The 21147-nt window shown below is 43.8% G+C and overlaps 1 protein-coding gene across 2 annotated transcripts in view; it reads left to right on the top strand.

The window, feature by feature from the left end:
• PRKCA (protein kinase C alpha) overlaps nucleotides 1-21147 on the top strand; it is a 594635-nt gene that overhangs the window by 282367 nt on the left and 291121 nt on the right. The window lies entirely within an intron of this gene.

A 21147-nucleotide genomic window follows, 5' to 3' on the forward strand; every position in this document is an offset into this window, starting at 1 on the left:
ATTGTAATCTAGATGTGCTAACTGGAATGCCCACTCTGCCCTTGACGCCCCCCCTTAAAAAAGATTAGAAAAAAATTATTTTGCATGTGCAGAATTCAGTGTTAACCACAGGATGCCTAAGTGTGCTGTACTCCATTTATTTCTGCACTAATTAGGTGCCTAGCGACTTGATGAATTGCGGATCTAAAAAGAGATTGGTTTTGTGCTAGTCCTGTAAGGTCCTCCAGGGTCATTCCCATGGCTGCTTTCAACGTGTCCAGCCATCTTACTGCAGGTTGCCCTCTTCATCTGGTTCCTTCGATCTTCCCAAACATGATGTCCTTCTCCAATGATCTTTCTCTTCTGACGGTGTGACCAAAATAAGACATTTGTAACTTCATCATTTGGGCTTTGAGTGACATAACCGGTTTGATCTCTTCCAGAATTGATTTGTTAGTTCTGGTGGTCCACGGCATGCATAAAATCCTTCTCCTGTACCAAAGCTCGAATGAGTCAATCTTCTTTCTGTCTTGTTTCCGTAGTGTCCAGCTTTCACATCTGTAACTGACCATTGAGAAAATGAGTGCATGGATAAGTCTGATCTTCGTTTGGAGTGTTACCTCCTTGCCTTTGAATACTTTGTCGAGAGCCTTCATTGAAGAAAGATCAAGAGCTGTTCAGCGGAGTATTTCTTCCCTGCTAGTTGCGTCTGTTTACAAAAGAGCCCAGGAGATTGAAATCCTTTACAACTTCTATTTTGTCGCCTTCAAGCTCAAAATCTTCATCATTTTCCATGTTCAAGATCTTCCTTTTGTCTATGTTCAGTTCTAATCCCATGCTATGACTTTCAGCTTTGACTTTTCTCAGTAGATATAGCATGTCGTCTTTGCTGCTTGGGATGAGCATGGTATCTTCCGCCTCCCTCTCCCCTTCCCCCCCTTTCAACTTCAAACCACTTAGAGCAATGCTTACACTCGGCAAACCACTGAGTGTGAGTACAGGCTGCTAATATGCGTGACAAAGCTTATTAAGATAGCAAGCATCTCCAAGCCCGATAAGGTGTCCCTAGTGTCTTTATGCAGTGCTGTCAACTTCGTCATCGAGTAAACAAAGTCTATTTTAGTCAGCAAAATGTCCGAAGAAGACATATCGGCTTACTTCCAGTAAGAGGCCAGGCAAACTCTTGCTGCAGTGGCTACCAGAGCCATCAACCTTTGGACCCCTTCCTTTAGCCCCAGCTCCGGTACATTTAACAGAAAAACACATATATCAAGGGATAAAATAACAAGCAGTATATCTTGCAGAAGAACCAAAACTTGTCTCTAATAAGCAGCGTTTTGTGACGTTTTCACCAAATATGAGAAAAAGTACCTACCTGGGCAAAAAAAACCCAACCATAAGCCTGATCCAGTACCGTAGATCGCCTGCAAACGTGCAAGGGTATAATCCCACTGGAACAAGATTTTGTACCCATGTTCCACCAAATTAGTGGTGATAGAGACTTTCAAAAGGCTTCTACATATCCCTTCCCATTGAGTGTTCGTGAGGGAGTAACCCAAAAGGCTCTCCCACTTAGCCTAATACTTGCGTTCCAGAGGACAGCAAAGGAGGAGGGTCTTATGGAGCCTAGAAATAAGCCCCCTCCAAATACCCCAAATGAAAAACCTTAAGAGAGGCATAATTCTCCTGCTCCCAACGAAGCAGCACCTAACGCAGCATAAAATTTTTAACTAATTTGGACAGACAGAATGGAATGGAGAGGGCGACAGCCCGATTGAAGCAGGCCAAGAATATCGGGCGAAGAAAGGAAGTCCAGGCAACAGTGGTGAACAGCACGTTCAAGTAGTTTGGATAGGAAGAGGAGGAGGGGAATGCGGGGTCTAGTGAGGGTTTATGGAGGAGCAGTGTAACAACGGCATTCTTGAAGACATGTTTAGCTGGAAAAGAAATCCATTCCAAAACTGCTTCAAGTTGAACTGCTTGATAGTACATAGATAAGAAAATTAGGTATCCCCATTCCTCCAGACGCATGATCTAAACCAGTGGTCTCAAACTCGCGTCCAACGGGCCACATGCGGCCCGCCAAGTACTATTTTGAGGCCGTCGGTATATTACCATTGTTCTGGAACGTTGCCCACCTCACTGATGTAACCTCACGCAAGCGCTTTCCTGCGCCAGTACGCAATTGTGAGGTGGAGTGGAGAGGACAGGACCTACGGCGATAAGAGGGCATCCGCTAAAAATCAGGGGTGGGAGATTTCATGAGGACATTAGAAAGCATTTCTTCACCGAAAGGGTGGTTGATCGTTGGAATGATCTTCCACTTCAGGTAGTAGAGGCCAACAATGTGCTCGCTTTTAAGAATAAATGGGATAAACATGCGAGTTCACTTCGAGGAAGTGCTTAGGGCGGTGGGTTATCCGAGTGAGCAGACTTGTTGGGCCTTCGGCCCTTTTCTGCCGTCATATTCTATGTTTCTGTTGGAGGCAGAGCAGCTTGTGCGTACGTAATCTCGTGGACTCTCGCGAAATTCGGCACCTCTCCTGGCGGTGGCTGCTTGATGTAAGACGGTGGTTGTGTCCGGTGCTGGAGGAGGTGAGAGCCGAAGGCAGTTGCGGATGTGACCACCGGACACTTTAGGCACAAGTCGGATATTGATGCTCCTCTCTACAAAAAAGCCTAGAGGACTTCACCAAAATCTTGTCTCTTGCAGTTGATACTTTAGAATCTAAATCACAATTTTGCATGAGGTAAAACTCTTTATAGTTTATAAATCTTTCCTTAATTGCTTCAGATTATTTCAGCTATACACAGCTGAAAGCAGTGCAACATGGAAAAAGTGAAAAACTCTCTAAACTTCACTTTTTCCATGTTGCACTGCTTTCAGCTGTGTATAGCTGAAATGATCAGAAGCAATTATGGAAAGATTTATAGACTATAACGAGTTTTACCTCATGCAAAGTTGTCATTTCTTTAATAAGACATTAACTATTTTTTCTGCGGCCCTCCAAGTACCTACAAATCCAAAATGTGGCCCTGCAAAGGGTTTGAGTTTGAGATCGCTGATCTAAACACATCCTTGTTTTCTGAACCTTAGGTGGCTTATGCTCCCAAATATAAGAAAAGACCCTCTCCTGCATTGACAGAAGAAACTTTCCTGGAACAGGTATAGGGAGACAAGCGATAAGATACAGAAGGCAAGGAAGCCAAGAAATCCACAATAGAGAATGACACGGTGACAAAATTCATCACCGTTCGTGTCCCCTTGGATAACCAAGGGAAACCATCCTGTGTCAACCTTTAGTGTCTTATCTCAACCTCAGTCCTACGGCTGCATTCTTCAATGCAAGGCTTGAGGATCAGTGACTGGGCCCATTCAAACTTTGATTCTTATGTGAGCCAAGTATAAGACAATGAAGCCATTGTGACATCACTGATAAGGTTGGCTCTTAGGAATTGGTGGAATGAGGCATTATGACATCACAATTTCTGCTCTAGATACCAGAGACTCTCATTCTGTCTATCTCAACCTCAGTCCTTCTACACCAGCATTCTTCAGTGCAAGGCTTGAGGGTCAGTGGTTGTGGCCATTCATACTCTGATTCTTCCCTCTCTCCTTAAAGAATGACATGGAGATGGTTTCCTACAGTTATCCACGGGGATGGGAACGGTGACGAATTCTGTCACCGTGCCATTCTCTAATCCGCAATCCTTCCCACCTGTCTAAATCTGCTAGACTTGCCTTCCATAGAGGAGGATAGTTAACCTCAAAGAGAGTGCCCAAATCAGCTGGGACATTCACCGCCAAATAGCGAATGTAGCAAGGTGCCCAGTGAAAAGGAATTGCAACGTGTAACTCACCAAGTGTATCATCAGAGACAGTAAGGTTCAGCTTCATTAATATTAACTTTGAAACCAGATATAGGCATCCGCCTGCCTTAGAATGCCAGCCAACGATTCAAAGGGTTCTGTGACAGCAAAGAGAACGCCATCCACATAAGAGCAACATCTTACGTTCCTGATCTCCAGCAAAAATGCTGTGTATGTCCCTACTAGTTCGAATTTTATGCATAAGGGACTCCATGACCAATGCAAAGATTAAAGAAAACAAGAGACCTCCCCGCCGGGTACCGCTGTGCAGAGATAGATCTAGTATAACCCCCGTTGACCAACAAACTAGCTATCGGACTATGATACAGTAAAGATAACCACTTCAAAAAGTTCCCTTCAATCCCAAGCCGCTGTAAAATAGCATCCGATCGAAGGCCTTAGACTGGCTCTTTCAATCAATTTCTCATATTTCTATTTTGGTAGTTTGGGAATGTGGTTTTGTTTTTTGGGAAGGTGGGCACAGTTTTTTTGCTTATATCATTGTTTAACAAATCCCGAGTGTTAAGTTGCCATGGCATCAAATGCTTTGTGCCCCCATGTAGTTGATTTTTTTTTTTCTTGTCTTTGGTTTTTAGGGTGGTGGGGGGGGGGGTTCCCCTTGGTTTTACGTGGTTGTATTATTTGCTGCCTCCTGAACAGCTGTTTCCCTTTGTACTATACTTCTTGGCTCAGGTTAAAGCCACAGGGTGTGTAGGTAAGGCTGCGAGACCAACTCCGGAGTTCCTGTGGTGTGTCTCGAACTTGAATCTTCAAAGCTGCACGATGCCGAATAAAGAGAAGCAGCTGTTTCAAGGTGGGAATAGCATCAAGTTTTTCAGCAGGTTTTAAACAATTCTAAATTTATAACAGTGCTATTGAATTTACAGTAAGAATGTACTTATAAAATGTGTAATTTTTATTTAATTTATCTGAATTTGGTAGACTGCTATTTGAGCAATCATCGGGGCAATATACAGAACCAATCACTTCTTATAATCTTAAATAATAAAATGCTAGCCGCGCATGCGCACTTGCCTCGCGTGTTCCCTGATCCCTTTTCTGTCGGGATGTGGCAAGACAAGTGCGCATGCGCGCTTATTACGTCACTGAGAGCAGCGAATGCAGGAAGCGCAGTAAAAATAAAAACAACCGAGCGAGCCGGGCCGCTGAGAAAGCGCGGGAGGCCTGGCCCGGGCTGCGGACGGGTAAGGAGCTGGGGCGGTGAGCCTTCCCTGCGGCTGAAATGGAGCCTGGCCACCCTCCGCGACAGACCACAGGAGTCCGTGTCCTTTTCCGCTCACCCCCCTTCCCGCAGACCCGACTACCTTGGTGATTCAAGCAGCGTGTGGAGCAGTCTTCACACGCTGCTTCGGGCCCTTCTACTTCCCTGATTTGCTCTGCCGCGTCTCTGATGATGTCATCAGGGACGTGCCAGAGTAAATCAGGCCAGTAGAAGGACCCGAAGCAGCGTGTGAAGACTGCTCCACACGCTGCTTGAATTGTCGGGTAGGTAGTCAGGTCCGTGGGAAGGGAAGGGGGGGGGCGCAAGGACTCTGGGGGGAATGGCAGACACCGGCCCTGTACTAACTCCCATGGACAGGGGGAGCAGGAAGGGGTGCTGATGGACAGGGGGGGGGGAAATGAAGGAAGGCCTACTGCTGGACAGAGGGAGCAGGAAGAGGTGATGATGGACGGGGGGGGGGGAAGGAATGGAGGCCTATTGTTGGACAGGGGGAGCAGGAAGAGGTGCTGATGGACACGGGGGGGGGAATGAAGGGAGGCCTACTGCTGGACATGGGGAGCAGGAAGAGGTGCTGATGGACAGGGGGGGAATGAAGGAAGGCCTACTGCTGGACAGAGGGAGCAGGAAGAGGTGCTGATGGACAGGGGGGAGGTAAAACATAGGGAGAAGGGCTGCTGCTGGATAAGGGGAGCAGTGAAGGGGTGGTGGTGGACACAGGGGAGGTAAAAATAAGGGAGAATGGACAGGAAAAAGCGGCTAAGGAGACAGAGAGAGAAAGAAATAAAGACAGACACACATATATTCTAGCACCCGTTAATGTAACGGGCTATAAAGCTAGTAATAATAATAATAGTTTATATACCGCAGGTCCGTGAAGTTCTATGTGGTTTACAGTGGTTAAAAGATGTTACAAATTAAGTAGAATTAACAAGGTTAGAAGCTAGTTATTAACAGCGCTAGAGATCAGTTATTGTGGAGTAGGATTGTACAGGTTAGTTGCCTAAATACTTCAGGAACAGGTATGTTTTTAGGTGTTTCCTAAATTCCCCATAAGTAGTAGGCGTGAGCAATTGTTCCAGATCTTTGCCCCATAATGCCGCTTGATGTGAGAGAAGATGTCGATGGTGTTTTTAAAATCTACATCCTTTAACCGGTGGGGAAACAAAATTCGAGCGTGAGCTTCTCTTAAGTCTGTTGTTTGAGAAAGAGAAGAGGTCAGTTATATATTTAGGGGCTAAACCGAATAGTGCCTTAAAGCAAAAGCATCCCAACTTAAACTTCGCGCGTGCCTCCATCGGTAGCCAATGTAGAAGTCGGCAGGAAGGTGTTACATGATCGAACTTCTTCAACCCCAAAAATTAGCTTGACCGCCGCATTTTGCACCAATTGTAATCGCCGCATATTCTTCTGGGAAATTGCCAGGTAGGCGATATTGCAATAATCTAGTTGACTCAGTATAAGGGATTGTGCCAGGATTCTGAATGATGAAACATCGAAATATGCTCTAATGGACCGAAGCTTCCAGACATATCAGACATTCCAAACAACCGGCAAAGTAAAAAGTGCAAAGCAAAAAATTAACGCATTTCCCTAAATTAGGATTACCAGATAAGAACATAAGAACATAAGAAGTTGCCTCCACTGGGTCAGACCGAGGTCCATCTCGCCCAGCGGTCCGCTCCCGCGGCGGCCCATCAGGTCTGCGACCTGTGAAGTGGTTTCTGACCACCTTTATAACCTACCTCAAGTTCTATGTTTGGGAAAACCCGGACACATCCTCTTTTTAGAGGTCTATCCAGGTGCCCGGACAGACTTTCCAAAATCCAGCAGTTTGTTTAGGTTTTGGAACACTCCGGCCATGTCTGGAGGGGCCTCTGAGTATGCACGGATGATGTCACATGTGTCCGCGCATGCTTTGAGGCCCTCGGACGCGGCCTGGAAGTCAGGAGTGAAGAGACGAGGCTTGCTGGGGGGCGGAGCATGGCATGGCCGTGGCACGGAACAGGGTGTAGCCATGCTCCCAGGATTTTACAACGCAAAATACGGTAACCCTACCCTAAATTGGCACTTCTCAACCCAGTCCTTGGGTCACACCCAGTCAGTCGGGGTTTTAAGAATATCCTCAGTGAGAGATATTTGCCTCCATAGCAGGTGTTATGTTTCTTGTGGCATCTCGTACTTATTGAACCTTTGGACTGTTCTCCATCCTGTGACAGTAGCACGGGAGTTCAGGCACCCCAGGGCTGACTCTCGCTGAGAGCTACATAGTGCTGCAAGAGCGACTTTTCCAGAGGTAATAGTGGTTGAAAGACTCCAGACAATGAGGCAAGGAGAGACTCGGGGAATTGCAGCCCTTTTTATCGGACATATCCTGGAGGAAAAGTCCATAGTCTGTTATTGAGAAAGACACGGGGGAAGCCACTGCTTGATCTGGATTGGTATCATGGAATGTTGCTACTCTTTGGGATTCTAGAATCTTGTTACTCTCTGGGAGAATCTTGCTATTCTTTGAGATTCTGTATGGAATGTTGCTACTCTTTGGTATTTGGTCAGGTACTAGTGACCTAGATTGGCCTCTGTGAGAACGGGCTACTGGGCTTGATGGACCATTGGTCTGACCCAGTAAGGCTATTCTTATGTTCTTATTCCACGTTTTAAATATCCCCCTGCTATAAGTCGGAATAGGATCATTCGTGGTGGCCACTTCATTGCGGGACATTTCATCACAGCTGTGATGCAGTGAAATGAGCATAATGAATCTTCCTAGACCCCGTGGGGGAGGGGAGGATAACAGCGCTTGAGGGAGAGGTGCTGGATCGAGGAGAAGGGGAGTAAAGAATTGGGAGGATCACCCCCCCACACACACACACAGGGAGAGAAGATCAGTCCTGGGGCTCCAGGCACCTTGTCTGTGGCAGTGGGTCCCCTGTTCTTCAATCCCTGTGCCCTGATGGGATGCAGGATGCAAAAGAGGAATGACACAAGCCACAACCGCAGCTACTCAGCACTGCTATCACCCTTCATTTTCAAAATCCAGAACATTGGGGTCCTGGGACACGCTGGCCACAGGGTCCAGGATGATTCATTGTGGGACGTTTCATGGGATAATTCTCTGCTGAAATAGCTGCAATAAGAACATAAGAAAAGCCTTACTGGGTCAGACCAAGGTCCATCAAGCACAGTAGCCCATTCTCACGGTAGCCAATCCAGGTCACCAGTACCTGGCCAAAACCCAAGGAGTAGCAACATTCCATACAGAATCTCAAAGAATAGTAAGATTCCGGAATCCCAGAGAGTAGCAACATTCCATATAGAATCTCAAAGAATAGCAAGATTCCAGAATCCCAAAGAGTAGCAACATTCCATATAGAATCTCAAAGAATAGCAAGATTCCAGAATCCCAAAGAGTAGCAACATTCCATATAGAATCTCAAAGAATAGCAAGATTCCAGAATCCCAAAGAGTAGCAACATTCCATATAGAATCTCAAAGAATAGCAAGATTCCAGAATCCCAAAGAGTAGCAACATTCCATATAGAATCTCAAAGAATAGCAAGATTCCAGAATCCCAAAGAGTAGCAACATTCCATATAGAATCTCAAAGGCAAGATTCCATACAGAATCTCAAAGTTAGGTGCCTAGATTGGCATGCCTAACCAATCTAGGTGCCTAACTTAATTTTTTTAATTAGGTTAATTTGCGCAGATAACAAGCTTAGCGCTCCTTTTATCAAGCAGTGGCAGAGCACCCCATGGGTTAGGTGCCGTTGATTCATGTTCAAGTCCTAGCGACTTTATTTTAATTTTATTTATTTATACCACATATAGCCTAAATGGTTTTGTTTTGTTTTTTAAAAAATTCTTTATTCATTTTTACATCAAATACATAGTGCAAACAGAAGAACAAACAAGTAATATAAAATACTGCACTCTGTTCCAATCAAATAATATACAGTTATTAAATCCCACCTCCCAACCTCCCTCCCCCCCTCCCCTCCTGGATGTGTATAACACTTTCACAAAACAAAGGGAGATAATATTAATATATCATAACTTGCAGTAATTTGTTAATGGGCCCCAAATTTCCTTAAATTTACTATGATGTCCCCTCTGTATAGAATAAATGTTTTCCAGCTTATAAATTTGACATGAGGACTCCCACCCAAAATTATAATTCAAGTTATCCCAATTTTTCAGTATCATCTGCATGGCCACTCCTGTTATGATGAGGAACAATTTATTCTGATTTGGATTTATAGGTTTCTTGGTTAATAATATCGTTCCAAATAATACTATGGGTCCTTTTATCAAGCCGCGCTAGCGGGGTTAGCGCGTCGGACATTTCATCACACGCTAACCCCCGCGGCAAGCAAAAAAAACTAACGCCTGGTCAATGGAGGTGTTAGCGACTAGCGCGGCAGTCGGTTTAATGCGCGGTATTCCGCGCCTTGATAAAAGGACCCCTATATCATATGATAGTGATAAAGGAACTTCCGGTATCGTAATAATTTGACCCCAGATAGATTTCCAGACTTTGAGTATCAAAGGACAAAAATAAAGCAAATGCTCTAACGTCCCTATATCAAGATGACAATGCCAGCATCTATCAGTTTTAAATGGTTTACATTCAGTTACTCCAGCATTTTTCCCTATCTAAAGTACCTGGAGCAATGGGGGGATTAAGTGACTTGCCCAGGGTCAGAAGGAACAGCGTAGCGTGGGTTTGAACCCACAACCTCAGGGTGCTGAGGCTGTAGCTTTAACCACTGCACCACTCTAGAAATCGAAATGTAGCAAAAGTGATCCAAGTGTAGGACAATCCAGCCATTGTGACATCACTGATGAGGTTGGCTCTTATTGGTGGAATGAGGCATTATGATGTCACAATACCTGCTCTGGTGATCAGTGGCTGAAACCTTTCACATTATTTATTTATTCAATTTTCTATTCTGTTCTCCCAGTGGCGCTCAGAACGGTTTACATGAATTTATTCAGGTTCTCAAGCGTTTTTCCCTGTCTGTCCCGGTGGGTTCACAATCTATCTAATGTACCTGGGGCAATGGGGGGATTAAGTGACTTGCCCAGGGTCAGTAGGCGCAGTGTGGGATTTGAACTCACAACCTCGGGGTACTGTGACTCTAACCACTGCACCACAGTCCCCCCCCCCCCCCTTTGTTGAACATTATCAAGTTTTCGTGTCAGAATACGGAAGTAGATTGCCGGGCATTTTTTCTGCGCAGTATAAATTCGTTGTCGCCTTCGTCGCATCAAACACGATCCTTCACCTCAAACGCTGCCTATCTGCTGCTGTGCAGATAGGTAGTACATCATTAGTGTGACATCTCCATTGAAACCTGTCTGCCTTGGGAGGCCCTGCTGGGAGTGAAACTAGCGAAGGCATAGCTTTCAGCTTCACAGTTGCGCACAAGCCCATGTACCACGACTGGAAAAAGTAGAATAACCTTAATGGTTGCTTATGTTGCTAACATTCCTCCCGAGTGTCCAGTCTATAAAAGATACTCGTATTTAGTAGTCAGACTGCCATAAGCTCTGAGGGGGAAGGCCCTGCAATTAGATAAAACATTTTCAGGGTGATTTTACAAAAAGTTAAACTAAAACTAAACTAAACCTTAGCTTTATATACCGGTGAACAATAATTAAAAAAAGATGTACTAAAAGAACACAACAAGAATTACAAGAGGATTAATTTTCGAAGCGTTTAGCAAATAAAAATTTTTTTTTTTAAAGATTTACGGACGAGCAGGAAAGGGCTAGGGCAGGGGTGTCCAATGTCGGTCCTCGAGGGCCGCAATCCAGTCGGGTTTTCAGGATTTCCCCAATGAATATGCATGAGATCTATTTGCATGCACTGCTTTCATGGTATGCTAATAGAGCTCATGCATATTCGTTGGGGAAATCCTGAAAACCCGACTGGATTGCGGCCCTCGAGGACCGACATTGGACACCCCTGGGCTGGGGCATCTCAAAGTGAAAAGGAGTTCGTTCCACAATTGAGAAAATTTGAAAGCCAAAGAAAGGCTGAAGTTCTTGACTCCTTTAATTCCTTTTTTAGATGGAAGAGAAAGTTTGAATTGTTCAGCACCTCTAGCATAGGAAAATCTATAAATGTTCCATAGCAGAGGGACAAGAGGAGTGAAAATGGAGGCTCTCAATGGAGAGGGCCCAACCTACTGGAATAGCCGACTAAATCAATCCTCCTCAATCAGACACAGAAGAACCCACTCACTTTTCTCTCACCCATCATCCAAAGATGTCAAACGAAAAAAACTTTATGACAACCTAATAGCCTCCAAAGCAGCTAAACTGGACAGACAAACCACTACTCTGTTATCTTCGACTTCAGACAACAAAGCCTTCAGGAGAGATATTAAAACCATACTCTTCAAAAAACACATAAAACCTATCCAGCACAACCAATCCCAACCCAATATCCAACACTCTATTTACCCTTAGATCTCTCTAATACTCTTTTATCTATCAAACGTTATCTAAAACCCATAATTTCACCCTATTCTTATCTCCTAAAGACCTCCACTTCCCTTTGGTAACTCTTTATCCAATGTTTATTACCTTAAAAAATTCTATGTCATCGCTTATTCTATTCCTTTTAATTTGAATGTAATTCTTGTTTTTAGTTTGAATGTAATCCGCCTTGAACCGCAAGGTAATGGCGGAATAGAAATCACAAATATAATGTAATGTAATGTAAAATATCATGTAGAATTTTGAAGGTAATGCACGCACATTTGAATGGAATCCTAAGATAAACCGGGAGCCAATGACGGCTCAACAACAATGGAGTCACATGGTCGAATTTGGGTTTTCCCAAAATCAGCGGTACTCTGAATCAACTGTAATCTTCGGAGACAGGTCTTTGTAACACCAAGGTACGTAGCATTACAATAATCTAGCCGAGATAATGTAGATTGAACCAAGACAGAGACATGGCGTTGATGGAAAAGAGGTCTAACCTTCCTCGGCATTCGTAAACTGAAAAAGCATTTCTTGACCAGAGAATTTATTTGATTTTAAATGTAAGAGAGGAATCGAAAAGGATTCCCAGAATCTTAGAGGAGAAATCAATCTGCAGGGAAGCCCCAGAATCCAGAAGTCCAGCTGCCTAGATTGAATTTGAATCTATTCTACTTTTGAATTAATCTCATTTTCTTTCTCTCGAATTGTGTAGTTCCCTTCCTAACAGCTTTTCTTGTTGGTTTTAATTGTAAGCCACTTTGATTTTAGCTTGAGAGAAGGTATATCAAGTTTTAACAAACAAAACAAAACAAAATACAACGTAGGTGGTACAAGTGGGCACCTGTGTTCCTTTATAAAATTCTCTCAATCTGCAGAATTTGAGGCTAAAAATACATCCATGTATGTTTCCACTTGTTCAGGACTCGATTTATTCATCTTAATTTCCCTCTACTGATTTTTTTTTCCTTCTATCTCTTTTATTCTTAGTATAAAAATGTACACTGCTTAGACCAATGGTTCCCAACCCGGTCCTGGAGGACCCCCAGGCCATTCGGGTTTTCAGGCCAGCCCTAATGAATATGCATGAGAGAGATTTGCATAGAATGGAAGTGACAGGCAGGCAAATCTGCTCAATGCATATTCATTAGGGCTAGCCTGAAAACCCGATTGGCCTGGTGGTCCTCCAAGGCAGGGTTGAGAATCACTGACTTAGACCAGTGTTCTTCAACCGCCGGTCCACGGTGCGATCAGTGCGGCGTTATCTTCGAGCCAGCTCCCTCTTCCTAACTGATTCAGTGCACAAAGCCACGGGCAGTGGCTCCTGCGGGCATCCTGCGACTGAACTGGAAGCCTTCTCTCTGATGTTGCAACGTCAGAGGGAAGGCTTCCAGATGAGGCACGGGACGTGCAAGATGCAATTAGTACTATTATGGGGGCGGGGTCTGGGATGGAGATTGGGTAGAGATGGGTGGGGTCTGGCCCACGACTTAGCCCAGTGTTCTTCAACCGCCGGTCCACGGTGCGATCAATGTGGCGTTATCTTCGAGCCAGATCCCTCTTCCTAACTGATTAAGTGCACAAAGCCATGGGCAGTGGCTCCTGCAGGCATCCTGCGACTGAGCCGGAAGCCTTCTCTCTGATGTTGCAACGTCAGAGGGAAGGCTTCCAGATGAGGCACGGGATGTGCAAGGTGCAATTAGTACTATTATGGGGGCGGGTCTGGGGTGGAGATTGGGTAGAGATGGGCGGAGTCTGGCCCATAACTTAGCCCAGTGTTCTTCAACCACCGGTCCACGGACCGATTCCGTTCCACAGAATAATTATTTTATTTCTGCCGGTCCATAGGTGTAAAAAGGTTGAAAAACACTGACTTAGACAACTTGATGAGCGTTACATCAAAGTTGTGATGACGTGAGAGATGCTTACGCACGTATTGTATAAACCACAACTCACAACACTCCGAGGCTGCATTCCCAGGAAATGCGTACATTGGGTTTGTGTTCAAAAGATGTGTCTTGATAACTTCCTTGTCTTTAGAAAGATACGACGCGTGGTCTTATCCTTTTTTGCCTTCTATGTTTTTATTGGCTCAGCATTTTATTGTTTAAGATTGTTGTGGAAATGTGATGTATGTTTATTGTGAGCCGTTTTGGTTTAAAGCGGATTATCAATATTTTAATTAAATAAATAAAATTATGTTTTTTAAAAATAAGTTTATAAAATGTTTGTTTATTAGTATTTATAGATCGCTGTTCGTTATATCATAGCGTATCATAAGTTTACCCCCTACATGGTTTTTATATCAAATATACAGTATTTATGTTTCAACAAATTGTTATTGATGACTGCAAAATAGTACAGTAAGACTGATAGTACAACTTTTCCACAATTTTCATGGAGAATTGCTACTAATTTAAATAGCACTGAAAGGCGCATGCAGCGCTGTACATTTTGACACTGCATTGCAACAGAAACAAAAATGCAGATCACCAAATATAAAAGAGTAAATAAGTTCTGAGTCTGACAATCTTAAGTGACGTAATATGCAACAGTAGTTTGTCAGCTGAGCGCAAGGTTCTTGTTGGTTGCTAGATTCGCAAACTGCTCGCCAAACTAACAGGAGCTTCATTGTTAAAGCTTTGTGGATCCGTGTCAAAACTTGGAATTTCACATGCCAAGAAATTGGAAGCCAGGAAAGTTCCTTCAACAATTGAGAATTATGGGGCCACTTGGTAATTCACACACAAAAAATTATACTGTATATATGTACTCAAAATCAAATTGAAACAGCACTCACCCCTTTATCCAAAAGCAGAACAAAAATATAAGTGGAGAAAAAGACCTCAGATAGTCCTCATGGGTATAAAAATAAACTCCGTTTATTATAGTTTATTCACAATTTTATGAAAATAATTCACTTATCACTTCATGAAAAAAAATCAATTATATTCTGTAACAAATTCCATTTATAGAGAAACTGGAAAAAAATGATAAAATTGATGCTGCTTTCTTAAAAAAAATAGATATAGTGAAAAACAAGGATTTAGCTGTGTTCCACGTCATCCATGCTGTAAAATCACAACTTGATCTGAGTAATTTCCATCCGAGTCATCCTTCAGCTTGGAAAAGAGACGGCTGAGGGGAGATATGATTGAAGTTTACAAAATCCTGAGTGGAGTAGAACGGGTACAAGTGGATCGATTTTTTGCGCTGTCAAAAATGACAAAGACTAGGGGATACTCGATGAAGTTACAGGGAAATATTTGTAAAACCAATTGGAGGAAATTTGTTTTCACTCAGAGAATAGTGAAGCTCTGGAACGCATTGCCAGAGGTTGTGGTAAGAGCAGATTTTGTAGCTGGTTTTAAGAAAGGTTTGGACATGTTCCTGGAGGAAAAGTCCATAGTCTGTTATTGAGAAAGACATGGGGGAAGCCACTGCTTGCCCTATATCGGTAGCATGAAATATTGCTACAATTTGGATTTTGGCCAGGTACTAGTGACCTGGATTGACCACCGTAGGAACGGGCTACTGGACTTGAGGACCATTGGTCTGACCCAGTAAGGCTATTTTTATGTTCTTATATTCCGTATTTTGCTGGAAACCACATGTCCAAATATGACAGGGTCTCCCCATTTTGCCTCTGGCTGTGTCAGGGGTATTCACTATTCATTTCACCTTTTCGGTTTTGAATGGGGACTGATGAGGTGGATAGGGGACTATAGAGGGGGTGATGACAGATATGGATGCTTTACAAGTAGGTAGAGTTAGGACTTAAAACACAGCTTCAAAAAAGTGAGCTTAGAGCCTGGATTTGAATACTGCCAGAGATAGAGTCCAAAGTACCAAGTCAAGTAGGTTGTTCCAGGCATATGTCGCAGCAAGATAGAAGGGACAGTCAGTAGTTAGCAGTAGAAAAGGAGAGACTTACCCGATGAATGGAGTTCCTAGGGCGGAGTATAGGGAGAGATAAGTGAGGAGAGATACTGAGGAGATGCAGAGTGGATACTCTTGTATGTCAATAAAGAGCAATTTGAACTGTATGCGGAAACAGAAAGGGAGCCAGTGAAGCGACTTGAGGAGAAGGATAAGGTTAACATAATGACTCTGGAGGAATACGAGGCATGCAACAGAATTCCAAACAGATTGAAGGGGAGAGAGATGGCTTAGCGGAATACCAACGAGAAGGAAGTTGCAGTAATCTAGGTAAGGGGAGAGAGATGGCTGAGCGGAATACCAACGAGAAGGAAGTTGCAGTAATCTAGGCAAGGGGAGAGAGATGGCTTAGCGGAATACCAACGAGAAGGAAGTTGCAGTAATCTAGGCAAGGGGAAAGAGATGGCTGAGCGGAATACCAACGAGAAGGAAGTTGCAGTAATCTAGGCAAGGGGAGAGAGATGGCTTAGCGGAATACCAACGAGAAGGAAGTTGCAGTAATCTAGGCAAGGGGAGAGAGATGGCTTAGCAGAATACCAACGAGAAGGAAGTTGCAGTAATCTAGGCAAGGGGAGAGAGATGGCTGAGCGGAATACCAATGAGAAGGAAGTTGCAGTAATCTAGGCAAGGGGAGAGAGATGGCTTAGCGGAATACCAACGAGAAGGAAGTTGCAGTAATCTAGGCAAGACGCGATGAGAGTGTGGAATGAGGGTCTTGGCAGTGTGCTCAGAAATACATATGCGTGCTTTAAAAAGTGTTTTGACGTTTTGGTTGGGCGGTTCCATCCTGTTTGCATTTGTTCTTTTACTTTTAACCATGCAGAGGAGTACAGGGCCGAGCCAAGCCTATTTACTTGGATTTAATAGTTTTGAAAATGAAAATTACTGTGTAAATGTAAATTGCTGAGCAGGAACATTTTAGCTGCACAAATGTGCTCTGTTTTTTCCCTTCTTGACTTTCCAGTTTAAGATTTGTTGGAACATCATATACCCATTACCTACAATGACTGAACGCTGTGTAATCTTAGATTTATTTTTCTGCAAAATTTATGTAAAAAAAAAAATAATACACACTTAAAGATGTCCTCCATCCAAGACATGAAAGAAGAGCATAGACGCTACAGTCATTTGCGACTGGAAATGAGGAAGGAGTGTACTAGTGTACTAATGGGTTTAATTCCCACTACAGACTGGGCAACTCACTTAACCCTCCATTGACCTAGATCAGGGGTAGGCAATTCGGGTCCTCGAGAGCTAGAGCCAGGTCAGGTTTTCAGGATATCCACAATAAATATGCATGAGATAAATTTGCATCTCAAGGAGGCAGTGCATGCAAATCCATCTCGTACATATTCATTGTGGATATCCTGAAAACCTGACCTGGCTCCAGCTCTCGAGGACCGGAATTGCCTACCCCTGCCCTAGATCAGTGTCTCTCAAACTTTTTTTTAGTTCAGGCAAACTAAATGAAGCAAATGTTTTTTGCAGCACATTATAATTGAAATTATAAAATTGTAAAACCAACAAAAAATGAAAATTGAGAGGTATTTATATAAAGTTCTTTAAGCTATGTAAACGGTGAAACTAAAATAGGATAGAATTGCTAATCAGTTCAATGAATGTGCTTGTTTTGGAGTGCAAATTAACTAAAAAATGTGGCTCGATAGTTGGCAAGCAAACATGCATTTCATCATTGACCATCTACAGTCGTTCTCTTTTTAAAAAATTTAATTTCAGTCAAAGCTGAAAATCCAAAGATAAGATCCAAATGGTAACAAAGCCTCGATTGCTTTGTTGCTCAAGTTAGGATAGCTACTTTATAAAAAAAAAAACTTAAATTACTTGCCTTTAGTTTTCAAGGACCAATCATGTCAAAGAATGATGCTTGTCTGGGCAGTTGTCTCCTTACGCACACAGATGCTCATAACTTTGACAGACTCTTGCGTACTTGATGTACATGTCATCTATTCTAGTGTATACTTATGAAGGGAATTTTTAAAAAAATAAAATAAAACTCTGGAATCTCTCGTGGCACACCGGAATCTCTTTGGGGCACACAGTTTGAGAGACACTGTCCTAGGTACAATATAAGTACTGTATATAATAAGTAAACTGCTTTGTAACCACAAAAAGGCAGTACATCAAATCCCACCTCCTTTCCCTTTTCCTCTGAAATGTCTAGTGCCCTCTGCCAAGAGTAAATCACTCAACCCTAAAGCTATTTTGTGCATATTGATTTTGAGTTAGTTCCAATGGGGACAGAAACTGTACCCATTCCTGCCGGAATCCATCCCATCTCCATCCATATCCGCAGGTACTTCCTGCGCTAAGGATTCAAAGATTAAAAAAAGAGATTGGGAATTTATTTTTAGCAAAACCAAGAAGAACAAAAATCTCTGCAGAAAAAAAAGCAAAAAACTAACAGCAGAGACCACTGACCCCTGATGGCAGAAAGGATATTGGAAGAAACCAAATGTTCAGTGTAAAAGCCATGTTTCGACCACAAGGCCTGCCTCAGGAGTCTAAAAACATACAAATAAATAATTAATAAATATATAAACATATCCACAGATTCAGAAGTAAAAAAAAAAAAAAAAAAAAAGATAGAATATCAAATGGTGTCTACTTTACATAACTAATCAAACCTAGGGAACAATAAGTTCATGTATACATTAAATATGCAAATATCCATATTAATAAACGGATATAGAAGATGTAAGAAATATAAATCATCAAACACCATATTGTTCAGCAATATGAAGAAATATTTTCTCCAGTTTGTTTTTAATCTACTACTTAGTAGCGTTATTGCATGTTCCCTAGTTCTAGTATCTTTGGAAAGAGTGAACAAGCGACTCACATCCACCCCTTCCACTCCGCTCAGTATTTTATAGACCTCTATCATATCTCCCCTCAGCTGTCTCTTCTCCAAGCTGAAGAGCCCTAGCCGCTTTAGCCTTTCCTCATAGGGAAGTCATCCCGCAGAATTCAACTCTTCGCCTTCCCCTCCCTAAAACTATGTCACTACAAAAGATTCCTTGATAAAACTTTTGCCTTCCAGGCTGCCAAACTGAACCCATGGCTAGCCCAAATTGTCCTTGAGGCCCCCACCTACCTTGGGTTTAGAAAATCTCTCAAAACTCACCTATTCCATGGACAAGACACCTAACACCCCTCTCCAATGAACAACAATCTCCTCCTCCCCCCCTTCCACCTCCTTTCCCAACCTACCCACCCCCTCCCCCCCCCTAACCTACCCCCCTCTCTTCTCCTAACTACATTCTACCTCCTTGCTCCAAATATTGTTCAATTGTTTTCGAACCACGTATTATTTATTGCTTGCCTCTAATATTGTTCAATTGTTTTTAAACCACTTGTAATTTTTTGTTAATCTAATGTAAACCGCCTAGAACTCCTTGGGTATGGCGGTATACAAAAATAAAGTTATTATTATTATTATCCCATCCCTTTTATCGTTTTTGTCACCCTTCTCTGTACCTTTTCTAATTCCATTATATCTTTTATGAGATGTGATGATTAGACTTGCACCCCACTGAATGCGATACATAGGCATTATAACATTCTCATCTTTATTTTCCATTCTTTTTCTAATAATTTCTAACATTGTATTTTCTTTCTTAGCCGCCACCGCACACTGAGCAGAGGTTTTCAGCGTTTCGTCAACGATGACGCATTTTCCTGGCAGTGACTCCTAACGTAGAACGCTGCGTCACATAGTTATAGTTTGGGTTCCACGTGTATCACTTCGCACTTGCCCAAGATAAACATCATCTGCCATTTTGATGCCTCGTCTCCCAGTCTTACAAGGTCCTCTTGCAATTTTTCACAGTCCTCTTGCGATTTAACAACTTCTGAGTCATCAGCATTGAATTATCTCACTAGTCATTCCCATCTCTAAATCATCGATAAATATGTTAAAAAGCAGCGGTCCCAGCACAGACCCCTGGGGAACCCCACTATGTACCCTTCTCTGTTAAGAATATTGACTATTTAACCCTACTCACGGTTTTCTCTCTTTTAGCCTGTTCTTGATCGATACTGGACATTACATCTCCTTTCCCATGACTGTCTGATTTCCTTAAGAGACTTTCACGAAGACTTTGTCAAATGCCTTTTGAAAATCCAGATACACGATTTATTGTTAGAACAGTGGGATGAGAATCGGAGAAACTAGGATTCAGATGTCAGCGCTGCTTCTCTTGACCTTTAGCAATTCACTTCGTCTTCCGTTGCCTTCAGTACAAACTTGAGGGTATGTTTACTACAGCGCATTAAGCTCCTTAGCATGTGCTAAAGGAGTTACCGCAAGACCATGTTAAAGCATTCTGTGGTAATATATCTGTTAGTGTGTACATTAGAGAATTTTTCTGGGAGATGACGGGTGTGTGAAAACCTTATCCTGTTAATGCATCCTAGGTAATGCTCGCTGACGGAATAATAGTTGTGTTAATGCTGGTTTACTTAACTAAATTCTGCTTTGTTAAATCCTAGCAGTTCATATGCACCAATGCTTACGTTAATGGAAGACCTGCATAAAAATAGCATTAGATTTTCATGTAAAACACATTAAAATCCATGTTAACTCCAAATCCTAATACCCTTTAGTATGTAAACATGTTCCTTAGGCTGTAAGTACCGTATTTTCACGTAGATAACGCGCACCCGTGTAAAACGCGCACACGGGTATAGCACGCGGAAAACACAAATTTATGTACAGAAATTTTTATATACCGCGCATGCTGGCCGACTCTCCTTTCGCCTGCCCCAACTCTCCTCTGGCCACCCCGACTCTCTTTTCGCCCGTACCGACTCTCCTCTCCCCCTTGAAGTCCTGTCCCCACCCTGAAAGCCTGATGCCCCCCCCACGTCCGATTCACCCCCCGCTGGACCGCTCGCACCCCCACCCCGAAGGACCGCTCACACGCACTCCCACCCGCACCTGCACCCCCACCCTGAAGGACCGCTCGCACCCCCACAGCCTCCCGACACCCCCCCATCATGTAGAAGCTCCTACCGGTGTCCTGCTGCTTTCTCTTGGCGGTCCCGGCCCTTCCGTGAGCCCTGCGCCTGCGCTGCTTCCTCTTCCAGCGGTTCGCTCTTTCTCTAACGTCAATCCCTCTTGCCCCGCCGACTCCCCGACTCCCCGACACGATCGGGGCAAGAGGGAGCTCAAGCCCTCTTGCCCCAGCCAACCGCGGCACCCCCGACACAATCGGGGCAAGAGGGAGCTCAAGCCCTCTTGCCCCCGACACAATCGGGGCAAAAGGGAGTCCAAGCCCTCTTGCCCCCCCAACTCCCCGACACGATCGGGGCAAGAGGGAGCTCAAGCCCTCTGGCCCCAGCCAACCACGGCACCCCCGACACGATCGGGGCAAGAGGGAGCTCAAGACCTCTTGCCCCAGCCAACCGCGGCACCCCCGACATGATCGGGGCAAGAGGGAGCTCAAGCCCTCTTGCCCCCCCGACACGATCGGGGCAAAAGGGAGCCCAAGCCCTCTTGCCCCGCCGACTCCCCAACAATATCGGGCTAGGAGGGAGCCCAAACCCTCCTGGCCACGGCGACCCCTACCCCCACCCCGCACTACATTACGGCAGGAGGGATCC

Source organism: Geotrypetes seraphini, chromosome 10 (genome assembly GCF_902459505.1).
Source record: "Geotrypetes seraphini chromosome 10, aGeoSer1.1, whole genome shotgun sequence".
NCBI lineage: Eukaryota > Metazoa > Chordata > Amphibia > Gymnophiona > Dermophiidae > Geotrypetes > Geotrypetes seraphini.